This window comes from Echinops telfairi, unplaced genomic scaffold (assembly GCF_000313985.2).
Source record: "Echinops telfairi isolate 266 unplaced genomic scaffold, ASM31398v2 ScPeMD7_2;HRSCAF=8, whole genome shotgun sequence".
Lineage (NCBI taxonomy): Eukaryota > Metazoa > Chordata > Mammalia > Afrosoricida > Tenrecidae > Echinops > Echinops telfairi.
This window is the reverse complement of record NW_022103898.1, coordinates 20591940-20613789: the sequence shown is the minus strand read 5'-3', so window position 1 is coordinate 20613789 and position 21850 is coordinate 20591940.

The window sequence follows — 21850 nt, the reverse complement described above, 5'->3', positions numbered from 1 at the left end:
ATTGAAGAACAAGGGTGTTACTTTGAAGATTAAGGTGTGCCTGACCCAAACTGTGGTACTCTCCATTGCATCATTTACATGTGAAAGTTGGACATTGAATAAGGAAGACCGAAGAAGAACTGATGCATTTGAATTGTGGTGCTGGCAAAGAATATTACAAGTCACATAGACTGTTAAAAGGACAAATCTATCTGTATTGGATAAAGTAGGCCAGAATGCACCAGTAGTCAAGGATGACAAGACTTTGTCTTACATATTTTGAACATGTTGGCAAGGGAGACCAGTCCCTGGAGTAGGTCAGCATGTTTGGTAAAGTGGAAGGGTAGCGGAAAAAGAGGAAGGTCCTCAAGAAGATGGATGGACACAGTGGCTGCATCAATGGGCTCAGACATAGGAACAATTGTGAGGATGGCACAGTTCTGTGCAGTGTTTCGTTCTGTTGTGCAAAAGGTCACTATGGTTTGGAGCCAACGCAATGGCACCTAAAAACAACTATATGACCAATATGGCATGTAATATGATCATTGGCTCCAGTCCAAAGAATCAGAAGTTGATGAGTCAGATGCCAGATCCAGTAAGAATCGAGCTGTCTCCCCCACAGTATCAACTTATGTAGGAAGTAGGCCACACCCCTGAGCAAACTTCCTTCCCATTGCATCAGGGTTGTGGCCTGAGTAAAAGGCATGGCACTTCTCCCCAGTCTCTCCGTAACCGCTCGGCTGCTCAGAGAAGATCCCATCACGGAGTTGCTTATGTTGTGTTAGATCGCATTGTGGAGGGTTACTGCCAAACTGAGAAGACTAGCCCAGCCAAGTCGACACTAAACCTGTCACAACAGGAGCCATGCCCATCTGGCTCCCTCTTGCTTCTCCTGCACTCAACCCAATGCCGGGGATAGATCTGAATCTATAATGAGTACTTCTTACTAAACCATACAGGGAGAATGTATCACACAGTTAATTTACATGAATCCAACCATTTTTACTCCGTGAAAAAGAAAGAAGGGAAAATAAGGAAATTTTAATGTGGCAAAAATTTTGCTCGATAATTTGCTTAGTGCATGTGTGCCCCAGAATGAGCTTAAGATCGAAGACATGGAATTATTCTTTTCTCCCCTCCTGTTTGTGGGCATCTGGCTGTTCTGAGACCACAAATGTCTGTGCTTTGCTATTGTATTCCTACTAAGTCATACGTGATCCATTGTGATGTTTGTCACCTGTAATTCATAAATAGTATTATAATTGATTATAATCACAAAACTTTTAAACTTTTAGGATTATTTGTAGGAGTTTCCAGGGAAGTTATGACTCTACCCAATTTTTGCCTTCTGCTTTCCCTAGGCATTCGCTAAGCTTACCCAATAACATTTACATTATTTCACAGGGTCATTGTGAGTAAAGTGTGCATACAAGGACTGTGAATTCAAGGCACTCAACAAAAATAGCTGTTATCTTGCTCGGTGCTCTCTTGGTATGGTTACGTAGGTCAAGAGGCTTGATTATAATCCAGACCTCTTGACTGCCAGGCCTGAGTGTTGGAATCTACATCACAGTTTAGCCTAAAAGCAATGTTAAAATGTTGACTCATCATTAGGTACTGGGCAAAGGCATTAGGGTGCTCTAAGAGAAACAGAGGGCATAGGTCACAGGCCACCAAGAACTCAAGCATTCACATAAACCTGGCAAATGCTCCAGTGGCCCCCTTCTTGGCATCTTCCCTAAGCTTGGAAACTACTACTGGGGGATATGAAATGGAGGGGTGTTCATACACACATAGATTTGGCCCCTAACCTTTTCTACCAAAGCCTGTTTCTTCTTGGCCCCCAAACTTCCTGATAACTTTTGTGACACACAGCATAGCCTCTCCTCATTCAAAACTGGTCTTATAGCTCAATAGAAAGTAAATGTCTAGAAAAGAATTATGGAAACATATGTACAAATATACTTGATACAATTGATGTGTGGATTGTTATAAGAATTGTAAGAGACCCCAATAAAATGATCTTTTCATAAAAACTGGTCTTGTTTCCATCTTATTTCACTGGGATTCAAATGAGAAAATATAATGTGAAATGAGAAATATAATGTGATTGATACCCCCCCACACACACCTCTTACCCATCTCACCCCCTGCCCTATACTACCCAGAATGATCTTCTGGCCACAATGGCAACAGTAGAGGAACATATGTCATACCATTCCAATTCCACAGTTAACTGTAAGCATTACAGTGATAGGGAAGACTTATGTGAACCGGGGTCACCATAGAGGCTCCATGGGAAGGTAGGGGTTGGAGAAAGATTCAAAATTGAATTTAAGCTTGAGAAGCAGGCTCTAGATTGTGTGCCTTTGTTGTTGATATTACGATCCCCAATCATTTCGACCTTATTCTCATAACCAGATCCTAGTTTCCTTTGGAGAATCGCCCTGGACTACAGTGATTTTCATTGATAAACCGGTTATATACTCCAAGGTGGTGGAATGAAGACCATCTCCGGGAGTACTGCTAAAGAGGCAATCTCTTTCTGCAAACCTGGTAGGATATAAGCATAGAGCTGCCAGGGTCATTCATTCCAGTGCTGCCAGAAACTGGGGCCAATGTAGAAAGAAACATAGTCTGAAATTCAAAAAGGCATAAACTGAGATTAAGTCCTGGAAAAAAATGAACTCCTGGATCTAACTCCCCCTAACTTCGAAGTCAAGGGATCTTGAATTTTAAATTGCATGATTCAATAAATGCAGTTTTTTTGTTTTGTTTTGTTTCCTTAAAGCAAGCTGGAGTTGGACTTCTCTTAGTTACAATGGAAAGGGTTCTAATGAATTAAATGAATAATTGCATGAGCAAAGATCTAGAAATAGAGATGTAGGTCATTGGATGTCTCAATGGGGTTCAATAAGAGATACAGAAGGTATATGAGAAAAAAAAAATAGCTGCCGTTGAATCAGCCTGACACATGATAACCCACTGTGGGTCAGAGTAGACCTGTACTCCACACAATTTTGAATAGCCGAATTCCTGGAAGCAGATCACCAGGCCTTTCTTCTGAGTGTTTCCGGGTGGACACTAATCTCCAACCTGTCAGTTAGCAGCTGAACACAGAAACTCCAAAGATCAATGAAGAGGGGCTATGTCATGAAAATACCAGGTGATAAGCACTTGGACTTCGAGAACCAAAATGCAGAGGTGAAGGAAGAAAGCTGCCCAGCCGTGCCCGAAGACTTCTCCTGCCCACATTGGTCCGGGTGCTGTTCTCCTCACTCAGGAAAACTCCTAGTGCATGCCGGACACTGCACATCTGGGCTTAGCATTGCTCATTTAAAGAATAACACAGACTCTTCTCCGGGCAAGCCACACGTTTTCCTTAGCTGTGGTCAGGAGGGGAGCTGTGCTGCTCTAGACGAATTTCAGCGGCAGACTGCCTGGGGCATGTCTGTCAGGGAAGCTGATTCATCTTCTCGGCTAGCTGCCTTTGAGGGATGCACACCTGTGTCCTAGGATGACTTCAGAGAGAATGGAGACAAAGAACATATCGGGTACAGCTGCCTCAGCAGTCACTCTTTGGGTAGAGCGGATGCAAGAGCACTCGGGCCTGGTGTGCAGGCAGCAGAGGGATGTTTATTCTGAACTCTTGGGAACCCCATGGAGGCTCTTCCTCAGCTGACCTCTAAGGCCCGACCAAGGCCATGGGTAGGGAAGACTGACCTCTGGGCTTAATTTGATTCCCTGACTCCCCCACCTCTCAGCTGTTCTCATGTTGCATTCCTCACCTGTTGCAGAAAGCAAGCTACTCAGAAATGATTTGATAGTGGATCCCTGGTTAGGAAATCCCTGCTATGTACGCAAGGTGAAACAGAAAGAGGCGGTCAATATAGTAGATGTGTTGTGGGGTTCACTGGAGACACAGAACCAGTGATTGATACAGATACAGAAATATAAATAGATTTACTTTAAAATATTGACTTCCATCATCCTGGGAGCTGGCAAGTTCAAAATCCATGGGTCAGGTGGCAGACTGGAGATTTCTGCTGGCTTATGTCCCAAGTCCATGGGCCAGGTGACAGAAAGAGTTAAGAGTGGAGAGCAAGAGAGTTCTGCCAAAAGATCTATTTATTGTCTGGGGGCATGCTATGGAAGCTCCTCTCTTTTTATTTTATTGGTTATATTACGTTACAGCAATTAGACTAGTGTTTAGTTCGTCCTCATAACCTCCTCCCTGGGGATGGACAGCAGAAAAGTGGGTGAAGGGAGATGTCAGACAGTGTAAGAAATGACAAAATAATAATAGTTTATAAATTATCAAGGGTTCATGAGGGAAGGGGGAGGGGAAGGAGATGAAAGGGAAATTAGAAGCTGATACCAAGGGCTCAAGTAGAAAGCAAATGTTTTGAGAACGATGATGGCAACAAATGTACAAATTTGATTGACACAATGGATGTATGTATGGATTGTGATGAGAATTGTGCGAGCCCTCAAAAAAATGATTTAATTTTTTAAAAAAATCATGGTCTAGCCAAGTTGACATTGACCAGGGCAGTATGTGAGTGACTTGACCCAGAGTCCTACTCACTGACTAGATACTTGGCAGTCAGTATGAGATGGGAAATATGAATCGCAGTTCCCATCGTATTTCTCAGTTCTAAGGGGCCTCTCATTGCATTGCCTTGTTAAGTATGCATAGTGGTCAGAGTAAGTAGAACTAATTGCTGTAATAAACAATACTAAAATATCACTGGTTTAACACAATAAAGCCTCACTGCTTGCCAACATGAAGCATCCAGAAACCAATTCTGGTGGCTGTCCTCTAAGAAGTGATCAAGGGACCCAGAGTATTCCGGAAGGGAAGGAAGTGGTATATTACAACCCATCTCCAGTGTGGTCGAATAGATCGCTCCCTGCACTGGACCAAGAGGTGCTGGGAAGCCAGTATGCATTACGTCATAATCACTTCCAAGCTTTTCCCATTTTTAAAAACATGGACAGGCCAAGGGACCTCAGAAATGGCCAATATTAATGGAAGAGATGCATCTTCGAATGCTGACCCAGGAGTAAACATCCTAGAGAAGTCCCAGGGGGGTATATGTAAGCTGTAGAGAGCCAGACTGTGCAGGAAACTGGAAATTGCTAGTCTGCATACCACCATATGTGCTTAACATGGCTTTAAAGTCACCTCGGAAGGGGCTGAGAGATTGGATCCAATCCCAGCAAGCAGTATCTGAGATGGAGAAGAGGCTACAGGACATTTATCAGGGAGGGTCCTTGGGATCAATGCCTGTGGAAGAGAGGGAAGACTTCGAGATTGGGATGAATTGAGCTACCATGCAAAGAAGGTCTCCAACAACTCGCTGGACATTTGGAGGTATTTCCACTATGGGATTTTCAATGGCCTCCTATGCACGTGTGAGTTGGACACTGAATAAAGAAGATCAGAAAGAACTGACGTATGTGCACGGTGGCTCTGGTAAGGAATATTGCAAGCACCAGTGACTGCCAAAAGAACAAACAGACCTGACTTGGAGGAAGTACAGCCAGAATGCTGCTTAGACTCAAGGATAGGAAGACGTTGTCTCAGGTACTTTAGACAGATGGTATCTTGAGACAGCAGCGCAAAGAGGACCACTCTGGTTGAGAGGGATCAGCACAGTAACTGCAACAATGGGCTTGAACGTAACAATTGTGAGGATGGCGCAGGGTCTAGCAATGTTTCCTTCTGTTTTACATAATGCCGCTTTATGTCGGAACCGACTCAATGGCACCTAACAACAACAACAACAACGAGTCAATTCTGACTCACAGGGAGCCTATAGGACTGGGTAGAACTGCCCCCGGAGAGCTCCTAAGGGTGTGATCTTGTTAGAAATGTCAAGCCACCAGCCTTTTTTTAAGTGGCCAAGCAATTAACCACAGCATCCCCAAGGATCCTAACAAAGTGATTGATGCGCAAATCACTTTGGAATGGCAAGCGGCAAGCACTCAAAGTGTAGCAATTATTGCTCTTATTTTTCAGTAAGAGGAAGGGCCTGGGTGATCCAAGTCTGGAAGGCACCATTATGTAATTGCTGCATCTCTCTGGACCTTGATTAGATCCTACACAAGAGTGTGGATGATCCGATGGTCCCCCAAAATGAGGAGTACAACTTTTCTGAACTGGTTGCATTTTTTATAAGAATGCCCACGGTGTGCTTGTGGGACAGAGTGTGTCAATAACAATCTGCCGAGGGCTGTTTATGTGCCATGCACTGTAGTGTATTGGTTATGTATGAGGCCAGATAATAGTTTAAAATGACCATTTTATTTCCCACAATTCCACAGGTTGACCAATTGGTTTTTCTACTGCTTTGACCTGGGCTCATTCAGACAGCTCTATTTTCATGTGGCAATGGATTGAGCTCAGCTGGGACAGTTGGGAAGCCTGGCCCTCTTTCTCCCTATGTTTTATGAGAGCAAGCACCACTAACAAGCACCTATCATGATAAGGCAAGTCACATGGGCAGTAGAGCATCCATGTGATGTGGATCACCCAAGGGCATGGAAACCAGGAAGAGAGCTTCCTTTGGGGCTATTATTGTATCAAAATAACACAAATATTTTCTCAGTTCTTAAGAAGACTGCTGTGGAATCTTGCGTCCACTGATTCCGTCTCTGTCCACTACCCCCAGGGATCTCTCTCTTCTTAGAATTAATTACTTTTAACAGTTTCACCAATATTCAATTCCAATATCGTATAATTCAATAGCTCAATCACATCCAGAAGAGTTGTGTAACCATCACCACTATCAATTCCTGCATATTTCTGCTTCCTTGTACTTCCATTCCCACTAACCTGCCCTGCCAGGTCCCTCTGAAACTATTCATCCAGAGGTTGTCTCGATAGGTTTACCTAGCCTAGGTTTCTCATGCAGAAAAACCAACAGAATCAAAACAAATCACAAACAGACCAATAACAAAGACAGGAAGAAACAGAGAAAAACCTCAATCAAAAACAAAGCGGAGAAAAATACCTGGTGGTGTAGCGGTTACACATTGGGCTGCAATTTGAGAAGGTTTCAAAACCCCCAGCAGCCCCAGAGGAGAAAGATGAGGTTTCCTACTCCCATAAACCATTACAGTCTCAGCAACTGATAGACCTTCCCCCTATTGGGTGGCTATGGGTCGGCATTGACTCGATGGCAGTGAGTTTGGGGGTTTTGTTGTTGTTGTTGTTGTTTCCAGCAATTATACATTGGTTCAAGAAGGAGATCAAAGGGCAAGGTATAACATAAAGGATACAAAATTTTGCTGGTTGCCAACTTCAACATGGCTTCTTCAGATGAGTTTCTCTTGAGCCTGCCCTAACCCTCTTAGTGTCCATCAATGAAAGAGTGGATAATCAAACAATGGTACACGCACACAATGGAGTGTTGTTATTGTTGCTGTTGTTGTTAGGTGCCATGGAGTCAGTTCCGAGGCAAAGAGACCTTGTTTACCAGCAAATGAAACACTTCTGGGTCCTGCGCCCTCCTCAGACTTGTTCTCATTTTAGAGCCCATGATTGCAACCACTGTGTCCATTCATCTCACCAAGGGCCTTCCTCTTTTTCTATACCCATCTGCTCTACCACCCATGTCCTTCTCCAGGGACTTTTCTCTCCCGACAACATGCCCAAAGTACGTGGGATAAATCCTGCCCATCCTTGCCTCTAAGGAACATTCTAGCTGTTCTTCTTCCAAGACACATCTGTCTCTTCTTTTGGCAGTCCACAGCACTTTTAATATTCTTCACCAGCACTGTGGTTCAAGTGCATCGACTTTTCTTTGGTCTTCCTTCTTCAATACCCAACTTACATGTGCATATGAGGCCATTGAAAATACCATGGCTCGGGGCAAGCACACCTCAGTCCTTACAGTAACATCCTTGCTTTTCAACACTTTAAAGAGTTCTTGTGGAGCAGATTTACCTAATTCAATATATCCTTTGATTTCTTACTTGCTGCTTCTAGGAGCATTGATTGTGGAAGCAATCAAAATGGGAATCCTTGACAACTTCAATCTTTTCTCCATTTTTTGTCATGTGACCCACCGGTCCAGTTGTGAAAGTTTTTGTGTTCTTTACATGAATGAAATATTACACAGTATTAAAGCATAAGAATCAATATGAGACACACTTCATGACATGAATGAACCCTAAGGATATTTTGTTGAATGAAATAAAGCCATCACAAAGGACAAAAACTGCATGAGGTTACTAATATAAAGCCAATAAAGGATGTTAGTTTATCATATTTAGGGTAGATGCATATCAACTTGGGTTAAACAACAACAACAACATAAAAACCACTGTCATCCAGCTGTTTACTATATAGGATTTCTGAAACTATACATCTTTATAGAAGCAAACAGCCTTAGCTTTCTCCTAGGGAGAAAGTTGTTCTTTGTTGACCCAAACTGTGCAGAACCCAGCCTTGATCTCCTAGTGCCCCAGAAGGCCTTCACTTGGAGGAGAGAAAAGACTAGAAAGATTTTTAATGAAAAAGATGAATAAGTAAATAAAATAGCCTAGTATCCAACTTTCGTCTCAGACCACTTTGAAAAGAAAGAAAATGTCCTAACAAAGACCGGCCAAGCCCCAGTCTGACTGTGCACGAATGGATCGACTCAAAGGAGGGGAATCTTCGGGCAGCCAGGCTGAACATGCCTCACCAGGTGGCTGAAGGATTGCCTGCAAAGGAAATTCCCAGGGTTCCATTGTAGGTCAAGATCCTAAGAGCCCCTGCCCTCTTCCCCACCCATGAAAACGTGTACAGTTTGGGTCACTGCCTAGGCCACTGAACAAATACTCAGTGGATCTGTGAGCCACGCCTTGGTCTTTTGACTGTGGGAGGTCAGTTTCTTTTCCCCCCTGCCTTTTCCTAAGACTCCAACATGCAATTTCGCAGTCCCTCTTTCCTCATTATATAACCCAGCTGTTTCCTGCAGCAGTCGGCTGGGAGGCCTGGCTTCAAGAGAACTATCTATCCTTCTCTAGCCACGGCTCTGTCTTCGGCCTTCTCAGAGCTCCATTTCCTCGTCGGCGGAATGGGAGGAACCCTTCCTTACCATCCTCACGGGGCTGGGGAGAGGCTGCAATGGTGTGGTTGTCACCTCCCTGTCCTGAAAGTGAGGGGCGGTCATGTCCTGAGCTACTGTTTCGGGTGGGACTAGGATGGACGGTCTGGGAGGTTGGAGGGAAGGTGGGGCCAGGGTTGATGCTCCAACTAAAATGCTGACCCCGGGATACTTTCATTGCATGCATGGCTATTGGCCCACCCACAACTTTTCCACTCATCTTGCTGCGGCCCCACCTTCAAACCACCCAGCAAGAGAAGGGGAAGCAATTTCTCTCAGTAAAGCCCTCAGGTCTCCCTTTGAAACCAGAGCTTCAGGGAGAGCAACGAGTGAGTGGTGACTCACTGTTTAGTCTGTGGCATTTCATGGGGATACGAAGACTGGGAGGGTCTAGCTCAGCTCCCAACACTGCTGTAAAGGAATCTGTCGGGTAAAGAGTCACATTCAAAGGGCAATTGGACCCAGGGAAGCTGAGCGGAGGATGCGGCACGAAGGGAGAATGGGTGACAGCAGACATGTGTAAATGGCGGCCCTGAATGGGCGTGCCAGGAGCAGCCCTAGAACAGAATGGGGTCAATTGGTTGACCATCCAGTCAGAGACTCCTGAAGCCAACACGAGGCAGTTTGGCAACCAGCGCACTTCTTCCCCAGTGAATCCCTGAAAGGGAATGAATGTCAACAGTGCGTGCCCAGGCCCCTGCATGACTAAAGCTGAGACGAGAGACCCGCTGGCCCCCTCCGGCTTCTGGTCAGACCCTCCACCTTGAACCCTGGAGGCAGCGAGGGATGATCTTCCCACACCTCACTCACTCTGTGAGAGGAAAACCTAGTGTGAGCAGCAGCGGCTCCTCTCCCAGGGCACACCAAGACCTTGGCGTGCCCTCTCTCCTTCCTCCTCACACCTCTCCGCTCCAACCTCTCCTTCCACCCCACGCTCATCAAAATAAAACGTGGAGCCAGGGTTTACAAACCAAATCCCAGGGATCAGGGCGAGGGATCGGGGTGTAGAGTGTGGTTTGTCTGATGCCAGGAAGGTCTGCCTGCCAGGGGAAGACTGTCCCTGCAGAGAAGGAGGGAACAGGAAGCCAAGAGAGAGAGAGAGGCAGAGATGTGACAGGAACCTAGGGACTGAGGGGACAGCTACTTGCACCTTGGCGATGTCTCCGCCTTCTCAGCCCTGCTGTCCAGGCAGAGCTGCAGCAGCTGTTTCCCCTCCTTACCTTGGACCCACTTCCACCCCAGGCTTCGCCTTCCGCCTGTGCCCTGTTTCCTGAGGAGCTTACTGCCAGGATTCAGCAAGTCGTAAATCATGGTAAAATAAGACTATCTCGTGATGTTCCCTAGTTCAATAAATCAGGCTAATTGGATGTCCTCCCATTCTGAATGAAGGGACCAACCTCCGTCAAAGCAGCTGTTCCCTCCTAGCTACTAGAAACTCAAGCCACGCATGTTGACCAAGAGCCAGGCCAAGCCACGCATCCGGCATGATTTTCTTCTAATGGCATTGTCAAGTCTGTCTACTCACTCAGGGTTTGTTTCTTATCTCCCCGCCTCTAGTGCCCTAGTCACTTCTGCCTAGGTAGTGCACGGGAGAATCCGGGACACTCTTGCTGGTAGGTGTAATGTCTTGGTTGATGGATATGAGGGTATATGAAGTAAGTGATGACACACATACCCCCCAGAGAGGGGATGAACCAAGAAATCAAATACATACTGAGTGATGGCACAAGGAAAGAGTGTTCAAACCCAAGGCCCTGTTCTATTCGTCTTCATAACATTTACCTTACCATCGCCTGACACTATGGCGTGACTTTTAGGTTTATCTTCTGCCACTCACTAGATGGTAAGTTTCATGAGGTCAGACACCTGACGTCTGGGATCAATTTTTCACTCATGTATCCACGTATCTGGAGCAGAGACAACTGACTCCATAGTACAATCCCCAAACCCACTGCTGGACTCAATTCCACCTCATACGGACTTTACAAGACAACAATAGAATTGCCCCTTGGGTTTCCAAGACTGGAAGTCTGCACAAACGCACGCAGTGTCATCTGCTGGTCGGTCCAAACGGCTGGCCTTGCTGTTAGCAGCCCAACCCATGACACCACCAGAGCCCCTGCTAGTAACAACCAATTGCCGTTAACACCAAATCATGGCAACCCCATGTGTGTCAAAGTAGGGTCTGATCCATAGGTTTACAATGGCTGATTTTTTTTTTAACATACCACCAGTCTGTTCTTCTACTTGAATATTTGATCAATGAGTGAGGGACTGAAGGAATCTCTTGGCTCAGATTGAATCACGCCATGATGGGGAAACTGTCTAACCACACAGATATGACAGACACAGGCCCGTATACACACAGAGGGAACAATGAGGGCTTATGCCTGGATATGGCAATGATAACATTATCTGATCACAATAGCTAAAAGTCATGCCACTCGAGGCTGCCAGGGACTGCGGGAATCATGTGGGAGCATTGTCTCCCTCAAGACTCACAAGGGCTTATTTGCATTTTAAAGATGACTGAACTTTTACTCAGAGAGACAGATTTGGCAAGGGTCAGAGTTCGTCAAGGGCACACCCAGGACTTCAGTCAGATCCATCTGCCCACAGAGCCACGTTTTTAACCATGATGCTCCTCCAAGTCAGGGCATTCTCTATTTCAGCAAAACATTAGTATATGGGTCCCTAACTTCGCAAGGGTGTTCTATCTCCATCAGTAAATTAGAATGCGGTGATTCCATGCAGAACTTACTATTGTGACCAGTACAGCAAACCCAAAGCCAAACCCACTGCCACTGAGCTGATTCCCGTGCCCGGTGACGCTGTGTGGGGATTCCGAGACTGTGAATCTTTCTGGCTGCAGTCCAGCACAGTGCCATCAGAGCATCTTTGACCAGATGCATAAGATATAGGAGCCAACTCACTAACACTACCACCACAGAAGGAACCCGACTGGTACTGTGGGGTAAGTATTAAGCACCTCATTGCAAGGTCAGTGGTTTGAACCCAATGACTACTCTGTGGAAGAAAAATGAGGCCGTCTGCCCCGTAAATATTTACAGCCTTGAAAATCCTATATTGGAGTCACGATGAGTTGGAATCGATTTGATGGCAGTGTGTTTGGTTCTAGGGTATAATCATCGAGTGATCTCTGGTGGCACAGTGGTTAAGTGCTCAGCTACTAACTGAGAGATCGATGGTTCAAACCAATCACTAATGGGAGAGGGGTGGAGTATGCCAATCTGCTTCTGTAAAGATTACAGCCTTATCCCCTGTACAAGTGATATGAGTCAGAATCCATTCAAGGGCAATTTTTTAAATTGTTGTTGTTACAAGCTTAGAGTATACAACAAAAGAGAACACAACCCTTAATGGCATTTGGAAAAAATGACAAGTAGTGTCAAACTGCCTTTTCATGGCCAGAAACCTCTCCACAGTCAGGTCAAGGTTTAGTCTTTGAATGTTTTCAACCATCCAAAAAAGTGATGGGCACCAGGACATGATCAAGAAATGCTTCTTGCGTGAATTAAAAAACCCACTTTATACCTGGGGTTTTGCTGCAGATTTCAGACTCTGTTGGTGGGTGGATAAGTATTAGTATAATGCCTGGCATATAGGAAACACTAAAAAATAAAGCAATGTATTAAATAGATCAGTAATGGTATCACAGTCACAGTACAGCATCTACCATGGAGAGGGGACTCAGTAAATGTCTTTTGAATTGCTGCATTAAGTTATCTTTGTTGGTCCAGAAAAAGTAATGTACATACTAGAGTATAAGTTGACCCAAATATCAGCCGAGGCACCTAATTTTAACACAAAAACTGCACTAAAAATATGCTCAAGAAACTTCGCCTATACATGAGGATATACGGTAGCTCCTTCTTTTTTAAAAAAGATACCAATATTGTTATTGGCATTGACATTACTAAGTTGCCCATGTGAAAAGCATTACATTGGCAACTATTGTGTGGTATAGGGTTTGAGAACATGTTGTTAACATGTTGTTGTTGTTGTTGTTGTTGTTAGATGCCATTGGGTTGGTTCTAACTCAGAGTGACCCCCTGTACGGCCAAAGGAAACAATGCCCTCTTCTGTACCACCCTCCCAATTGGTCTTCAGTTTGAGTCTATTGCTGCCCCCATGGCATCAATCCACCTGGTCGAAAGTCTTCCTCCTTGTCTCTGCCCCTCCACTGTACCAGCATGATGTCCTTCTCCAGGGACTGGCTTCTCCTGGTAACATGTCCAAAGTACAAGAGGTGAAGTCTCACCATTATGGTCTCTATAGAGCCTTCTGGCTGTACTTCTTCCAAGACATATTTATTTGTTCTTTTGTCAGAGTCTGGTACTTTTCATATTCTTAGCCAGGACCATAATTCAAAGGCCTCGATTCTTCTTCAGTCTTCTTTATTCAGTGTCAACTTTCCTGCATATGAGGCAATGGAAAAATGCCCTGGCTTGGTTCAAGCTCAGCTAAGTCCTCAAAGTAACCATCCTTATTTCTCAACACTCCAAAGAGGTCTTAAGTAGATTGACCCAATGCAACCCATCTTTTGACCTCTTGCCTGCTGCGTCCGTGAGCATTGATGGAGGATCCAAGCAAAACAAAATCCTTGACAACTTCAACATTTTCTCCATTTGTGTTACCTATTGGTCCAGTTGTGAGGATTAGGGTCTTCTTTATATTGAGATGTAATCCATACTGCAATCCTTGATCTTCATCAACAAGTGCTTCGAGTCCTCCTGACTTTCAGTAAGCAAAGTTTACCTTGCAAAGTGTCATCCACATACAGAAGATTGTGAATTAAGTCTTCTTCTAATCCAGACAGCACATCCTCCTTCATCTACTCCAGCTTCTCTGATGATTTGCTCAGCATACAGTTTGAATAAGTATGGTGAGAGGATACAACCTTGATTCACACCTTTTCTGATTTTAAACCATTCAATATTCTCTTGTTCTGTTCCCACAACTGCTTCTTGATCCATGTACAAATTCCAAATGAGCACAATGTAGCATTCCAGATTCCCATTCTTCTCAAGGTTATCCAGTTTATTATGGACCACACAGTCGAATGCCTTATCATAGTCAATAATGCACAAGTAAACATCTTTCTGGTATTCTCTGCTTTGAGCCAAGATCCATTTGACATCAGCAATGATACCCCTTGTTCCATGTCCTCTTCTGAATCCAGCTTAAACCTCTCACAGCTCCATCAATGTACTGCTGCAACTTTTGTTAGATGATCTTCCATGAAAATGTCACTTGTATGTGATACTAATGATGCTGTTTTCTAATTTGAGCATTCTCTTAGTTCACCTTTCCTTACAGTGAGTACAAATCTGGATCTCTTCCAGTCAGCTGGCCAAGTAGCTGTCTTCCAAATGTCCTGGCATCAATGAGTGATGTTTCCTGTGCTTCATCAGCTGGTTGAAACATTTCAATTGGTATTCCATCAATTCCTGAATCTTATGTTGGCCAGTTCTTTCTGTGTAGCTTAAGCTTTCCCTTCAGTCACATTGACTCTTTCTTAATATTATAATTAATACAGCTTTCATTTATCTAGCCAGATACTAAATATTTTCATATATTATTTTATTGAGTCTTCATATCAACTTTATGATGCAGTTGGCATTATTATCTGCATGCTATAGATGGTTCAGAAGTGGTAAATAATTTGCCCAAAGTCCTACAGCTACAGGAGATAGAAGTAGGAATTGAACTGCAATGCGGTAGCAGAATGTTTGGGTTCTACCTTACCAGTTCCTCTGGCAAAGACTGTATGTCTGGACAACAGGACTGGCTCTGTGAAATTCTTTGGCTCCTGGAGCCAGGTAACTGTAAAGAACTTCAGGTGCATGGCAGGACCTTAAGGTGACGATTTGTCTTCTGCCTTCCCCAGTTGCCCACAGATGGACTCCCTGAGGTGTCCTACTGTCCCTTCCAGAAGGACAGTGAGGGTCGGGTAGTGGCAAAAGAAGAAGAAGAAGAAGAATTGAGGTCTCTTGTTCTATATGGGATATCTATTGTGCAAGCTTTTTACATTCTGTGTCTGTGATGTATTGAATGGGGTAAATCTGATGCACAAGGACCTCTTTAGAGTTTATTAGAGAGCAAGGATGTCATTTTGAGGACTAAGGTGTGCCTGACCTAATCCAAGGTATTTTTTTATTGTCTTGTATGTGTGCGGAAATTGGACATTGAATAAGGAAGACCAGAGAAGAATGGATGCATTTGAATTATGGGGGTTGGCAAGGACTATTGAAACTACCGTGGGCTGCCAGAAGAATAACACATCTCACTTTTGGACATGATATCAGGAGAGGCCAGTCCCTGGAAAAGACCATCGCGCTTGGTAAAGTTGGGGGTGGGCAGTGAAACAGAGGAAGACCCTCAACCAGAAGAATTGACACAGAGGCTGCCACAGGGGGCGCCACCCTAACCCTTGTGAGGAGGACTCGGGGCTAGGCAGGGTTTCCTTTCTGCTGCTCATAAGCTCTCTGTGAACTGGAGCTGACCAGCCAGCCCCAACAACAATAACAACAGCATTATCGAGTGGAGGCCACTTGATAACATATGAAGTCGACACTGATTTTACCGTCAGTAAAGTCGGAGGGAAAAGCTGAGGCTTCGGTGAGTGGAGTTACTCGTCCAAGTTCACACAGCTGGTACGTAGCAGGCCACCTGGCTTCAGAGCCAAGCTCTTAATCACTGGGATGGTGTCATGTACCAAGTAAGACGTCGTTGTGCAGTTGTTACTGCCACTGAACGCACTCCAAGGTTGGTGGCATTAGTGGGCGGCTAGCCACCAGGCCAGTCGCTCAAACCACCAGCTGCTCCAAGGGGATAAAAAGATGAGGCTGGCTGCTCCTAAAACACTTAGTGTCTCCAACACTCAACGGGAACAGCTCTACTCTGTCCTATAGAGCCGCTATGAGTCAGGATGGATGTGATGGCGGTTGATTGGTATTGGTTTGAGTCTTTGAGAAGCAAACTGCCAGGTCTGTCTACCGAGATGCCAACTTTTGCCTAGGAGTTGAGCACTTAACCGTTTGCACCACCCAAGGGCTTCTACTTAAGGCATTAGTAAGGGCCTATCGTGTCGTGATGAGCCGGAGTCTGTTTGCTGGCAGGGAAGGAAAAAGTCATTATTATTGGCAGCATTATTATAACCATGGCAAGAATTCAGTGCGTGCTTACTCTTTGCAATGCAGGGTTCTAAGGATGCAAGCTCTGGCGACACATGGTTGAAGGGTTTGGCTGCTAACCAAAGGTTGGCTGTGCGAACCCACCAGCTGCTCGGAGGAGAAAGAGTGGCAGTCTGCTTCCCAAACGGTTCCAGCTTTGGAAACCCCTTAGGGCAGTTCAATGGGTGGAGATCAACTCAAGGGCAGTCTGTCCGGTTTGTGAGTCACTGCTATGAATTAAATACCATTGGCCACATTTTTTTTTACTCATAAGAAAACTGAGGCGAACAGAAAGAAGTGGTGGAACTAGCATTTTACTGTCCCCCAAGCCCACAACCATGAAGCTGATTCCAACTCACAGTGACCCTATGTAAATGTTTGCCCAAGTAAACAGTCTCATCTTTCTCCCTAGGAGTGACTGATGGGTTTGAACTTCTGACCTTGTGATTAGCTGCCCGGTGCCACTAGGACTCCTTTGGATCTGAACACAGGCCTTCCGAATTCCAACCACCCTCCAGTCCCTTTTTGCTTTGTGGTCAGGTACCATTGAATCCATTCCAATGCGTAGCAATCCAATGGACAACTGAACAAAACACCACCTGGTCCTGTGCCATCCTGGCAATGGTTCCTATGTTTGAGCCCATTGTCACAGTCACTGTGTCAATCCATCTGGTCAAAGGTCTTCACTTTTTTTGCTGCCCTACTATTTTACCAAACATGATGTCCTTCTCTAAGGACTGCTTTCTCTTGACAACATGTGCAAAGTCCTTGAGATAAAGTCTTGCCATCCTTGCCTCTAAAGAGCATCCTGGCTGTATTTCTACTAAGACAGACTTGTTCTTCTGGCAGTCCATGGTACTTTCAGTATTCTTCACCGGCACCATGATTCAAATGCATTGACTCTGTTTCCTTATTCAGTGTCCAACTTTCACATGCGTATGAGGAGATTGAAGCGACCTTGGCTTGGGTCAGGCACACCTTAGTCCTCAAAGTCACATCCTTGTGCTCCAACACTTTAAAAAGGTCAAGTGCAACAGATTTACCCAAAATGCAACACATCTTTTGATCTCATGACTGCTGCTTCCCTGAGTATTGATTGTGGATCCAAGCAAGATGAAATCCTGGACAACTTCAATCTGCTTACCATGACGTTACTGACTGGACCAGTTGTGAGGATTCTGGTTTTCTTTGCATTGAGTTGTGATCCATCCTGAAGCTGCCGTTCTTGATCGTCATCCTTTACCTGCCTGGTATGTCCTTCCAGTTCAACCCTCGATGCCCCTGCTTTGACTTTGCTTTTGTCTTTGAGGTGGGACTACATGTCTCTTCTATTCTTTATGACTTGTATGACAGGATTCTTGGGAACTACCATCAGGATGCTCAGAGAGAAAATACTAAATATTAGTGTTGATGTCTCTTCCCGCTACCTCCTTTTGCTCCTATTAGGGGTTGCCCTGCTTGTCTCTTCCATTTCTATAAAACCTTTCAGGATTCCACTCATCACTGTAAAATAAGCAAGTCTTATAAACATGGCCCTGCTCCACTGAAATACATTAAGCTAGAAAAAGTATGTACTGGGGCACTGTGTCGTTAACGAGCAGACCTGTTTTGTCAAGTGGCCTCTCTTTGAAAGCATCCCTGGATTGGTTGCTAAAGCAACAGAATAAATAAACATGAGTGCAGAAGTAGACATGCAGCCACTCAAGGGCTATCCTACTTTGATAAGTATGGAAATGAATAATTCAGTGAGGTGGCTTTCTGTATATTCCGGGGGGGGGGGGCGTGCTACCGTGTTATCTTCTGCATCCACATTCCCGGATATTCCTGGCAAGTACTCTTGAGCTTCACTGAAGCACTCGAAGACTGAGAGCAATAACTCTCACTCCCTAACTGCCCTCGGAGTCTGTGCTGCATGGCGTTTATCACGTATTTTGTCTGCTTTATCCTCACCACGACCCACTGAAACACAGAGGTCCAGAAAACTGAGGCCCACGTATTAGCCTTTCTGAATTCAAGTCCAATGTTCTGTCACCTAAATACAAATAATTAATAATAATAATAATAGCAATGATACAGGAAAAAGTGGCCTGGAGACCCTGAGTACTCCCCTCTCACAATTCTGCCTGGGCTTTGCCTAGTGTCTTGGTTCTTATATTTCACTCGGGGTGTCTCAGTTAATGTGCTCAGCTGCCAGCTGAAAGATTGACGGTTCAAGTCTACCCACAGGTGCCTTGGGAGAAAACCTTGGTGGTCCATTTCCAGGGGGTGGAGTGGGGGAAATCGTCCTTGAAATTATGAAGCACCGTTCTACTCTGATGCACACAAGATTGCCTAGTGCCAGAATCACCTCCAGGCAGACTGGTTTTATTCCACAAGGGTGCTGGGGCATAAGTGAGGTGCCTGTGATTCCCTTTGGGCAATGTAGAGTTGGTGGTAGGACCAAGTGCTGCCCATCCTAAAAGACATACACTGATCCATCCACCCCACACAAAGGTACAAAACTTTGCTGGCACAAAAGGGGCCTTTATGCAAATTACAAAAAGGGTGCTGGGCTTTCCGGATTCATGCAACCCAGGAACTACCCAACATGCCAGTACATAGAATTCACGATTATATTATAACAGAATTAAGTAACTAAGACACCTTCCAAAATCCAGTGTAATAGCGATGGTGTCTCCTCACCAACCTCACGCCACAGGCCCAGTCTCCATCAGGTATGGAACACATGCAGCTGCCCGGCAGCCACCCGGCCAAGTACAGCAGCTGAGTTACCCTCCTCTGACTCCTATCGTAGGTTGACATCACTGGTTCAGTCACTGCCATCATTATCGCTGTGGGGGTCTGAGATTGCAAATATTTACAGGAGTAGCAAGTCTCAGAGCAGTTGCTGGTTTTTAAATGCTGCACTCGCCATTAGCTGTGTGCAATGCATAACCCATTACGTCGCCAGGGATCATTAAGAAGAAGCATCCCTTAAAGAACGGTACTTATAAAATGGAACCCAAAATGGAGTAAAGGAAGACATTAACAACTTATTCTTGCCCTCAACTCACTGCCTTTGAGTCGATGTTGGCTCACAGGGACCCTCTAGGACAAGGTGGAACTGCCCTGTAACTCTTTCCAAGCAGAAAAAGCCCTGTCTTTCTCCCGCAGAGCCGCTGGTGATTTTGAACTGCTGACCTTGTAGTTAGCAGCCCAACTCGTAACCACGATGCTACCAGGGTCCCTCTGAGTAAGTATGGTGTGGGGATTAAACAAGCAGCCTCCAGAAACCAAGTAGCTGGGGTGAAAGCCGTTCTCCACCATGGATTAGCTGTGACACTGGAGATTTGCTCAACCTCGCTGTGCCTCAGTTTCTTTATCTGTGGTAGATAATAGTAATGCTATTGTTGCTGCTACTGTTGGTCTTAGATACCATTGAGTTGATTCTGACTCACAGAGACCCTACGTGTGACAGAATGAAACACTGCCTGGTCCTGCACCGTCCGGGTCAATGGCGCCCTGCCTGAGCCCATTGGTGCAGTTACTGTGTCAATCTACCTTTTCTCTGACCTTGAATTGAACATACCACGATGTCCTTTTCCAGGGACTGGTCCCTGCAGATTACATGCCCAATGTACATGAGAGGAAGTCTTGCAGCCTTACTTCTAAGGAGTATTCTGGCTGTACTTCTCCCCAAGACAGATTTGCTATTTATTCCAGAAGTCCGTAGTATGTTCACCGTGCTTTGCCAACAATGTCATACAAAGGCATCAATTCTCCTTTGGTCTCCCCTTTTCAATGTGCAAATTTCCATGTCTATGAGGCCATTAAAAATAGATGAATTGGGTCAGGTGCACCTTAATCCCCAAGGGAGTTTCTTTTTATTTATGTATTTTCAACACATTAAAGATATTTTTTGCAGCACATTTTCCAATGCAATATGTTGTTTGATTTCTTTACTGCTGCTCCCAGGGGCACTGGTTGTAGACCCACGTAAGATTAAATCCTTGACAACTTCATCATTTCTTCCATGTGTTCTAGCTGCTCTATGATTAAGAGCAAATTTCAGAGTCTCTTCTGAAATTCTCTTTGATCTTTTCTTTCTCTTGTGCCTTTTCCAGAAGGCTCTAGTTGTGCTCATGCAGAACCCGCACACGGTTCAAGAGACAGTTCTTCAAACAGAAGAATGACATACTGCACGGTTTAAAAGCAGGAACGGCGGGTGTATTGTCTCATCATACTTATACAATCTGTATGCTGAGCAGATCAGAAAAGCTGGACTATATGCAGAAGAATGCAGTATCAGAGTTAGAGGCAGACTTATTAGCAACCTTTGATAAACAGTTGACACAACCTTGCTTGCTGGAAGTGAGAAGGATTGGAAGTACTTGCTGATGAAGATCAAGGGCCGCAGCTCTTCAGTATGAATTACAATTCAATGCAAAGAAAGCCAAACTCCTCAAAACTAGACCAATGGATAACATCCTGAGAAGCAGAAAAGATTGAAGTTGTGAAGGCTTTCGTCTTGCTTGGATACACAATCAATGCTCAAGGAAGCAGTAGTCAAGAGATCAAGCTTCGCATTGCACTGGGCACATCTGCTGCTCAAAACCTCTTTAAAGTGTTGAAAAGTACGTACGTCATTTTGAGGACTAGGGTGCGCCTAACCCAAGCCATGATCTTTTCAATTGCTTCATATGCTTGTGAAAGTTGGACACTGGATAAGGAAGGCTGAAGAAGAATCCATGCATTTGAACCATGGTGCTGATAGAAGACACTGAAAGTAGCCTGGACTGCCAAAAGAGCAAACAAATCTGTTTTGGAAGAAAGCAGGATGTTCCTTAGAGACGAGGAAGGGAAGATGCTGTCTCAAGTATTTCGGACATGTTGTCAGGAGAAACATGACCTGGAGAAAGACATCAGGCCCTGGAGAAAGACATCATGCTTGGGAAAGAAGCGGCGGCACAGGGGAAAAAGGAAGACCTTCAACAGGATGGATTGCTACAGAGGCTGCAACAACGGGCTCAGACATAAGGGCAACTGTGAGGATGGCACAGGACTGGGCAATGTGTCCTTCTGTTGTACACGGGGTCACTTAGGGTTGGAGCCAACTAGACAGCACCTAACACATGGAGACCCAAGTTCATTAGCGATTACCAAGAGCAAGTGGGAGGGCGAGGGAAAAGAAGACTCATTGCTTCAGGTAAAAGGAGTTTTGGTGAAGGGTGGGGAAGAAATTTGGAACCAGACAGTGGTGGTGATTGACCACCTTGATGAATGTAATTAATGTCACTGAATTATACAGGTTAAGTTCTTGAAATGGCAGATAATTTGCTGTGTATGTATTTACCACCCTTATACACACGGGCACCAGTCTTTAGGACATTTCTCCAAAAATGATTTTGCAGAATGATATATCTGCAAAAATGCAAAATCTGAACCTAACAAGGAAGAAACGTTGTTGTTGTTGTTGTTGTTGTTGTTAGGTGCCTTTGAGTTGGTTCCTATTCATAGAGACCCCACATGCAACAGATCAAAATGCTTCCCAGGCCTGTGCATCCCCACAGTTGTGCTCATGCTGGAACCCGTGCT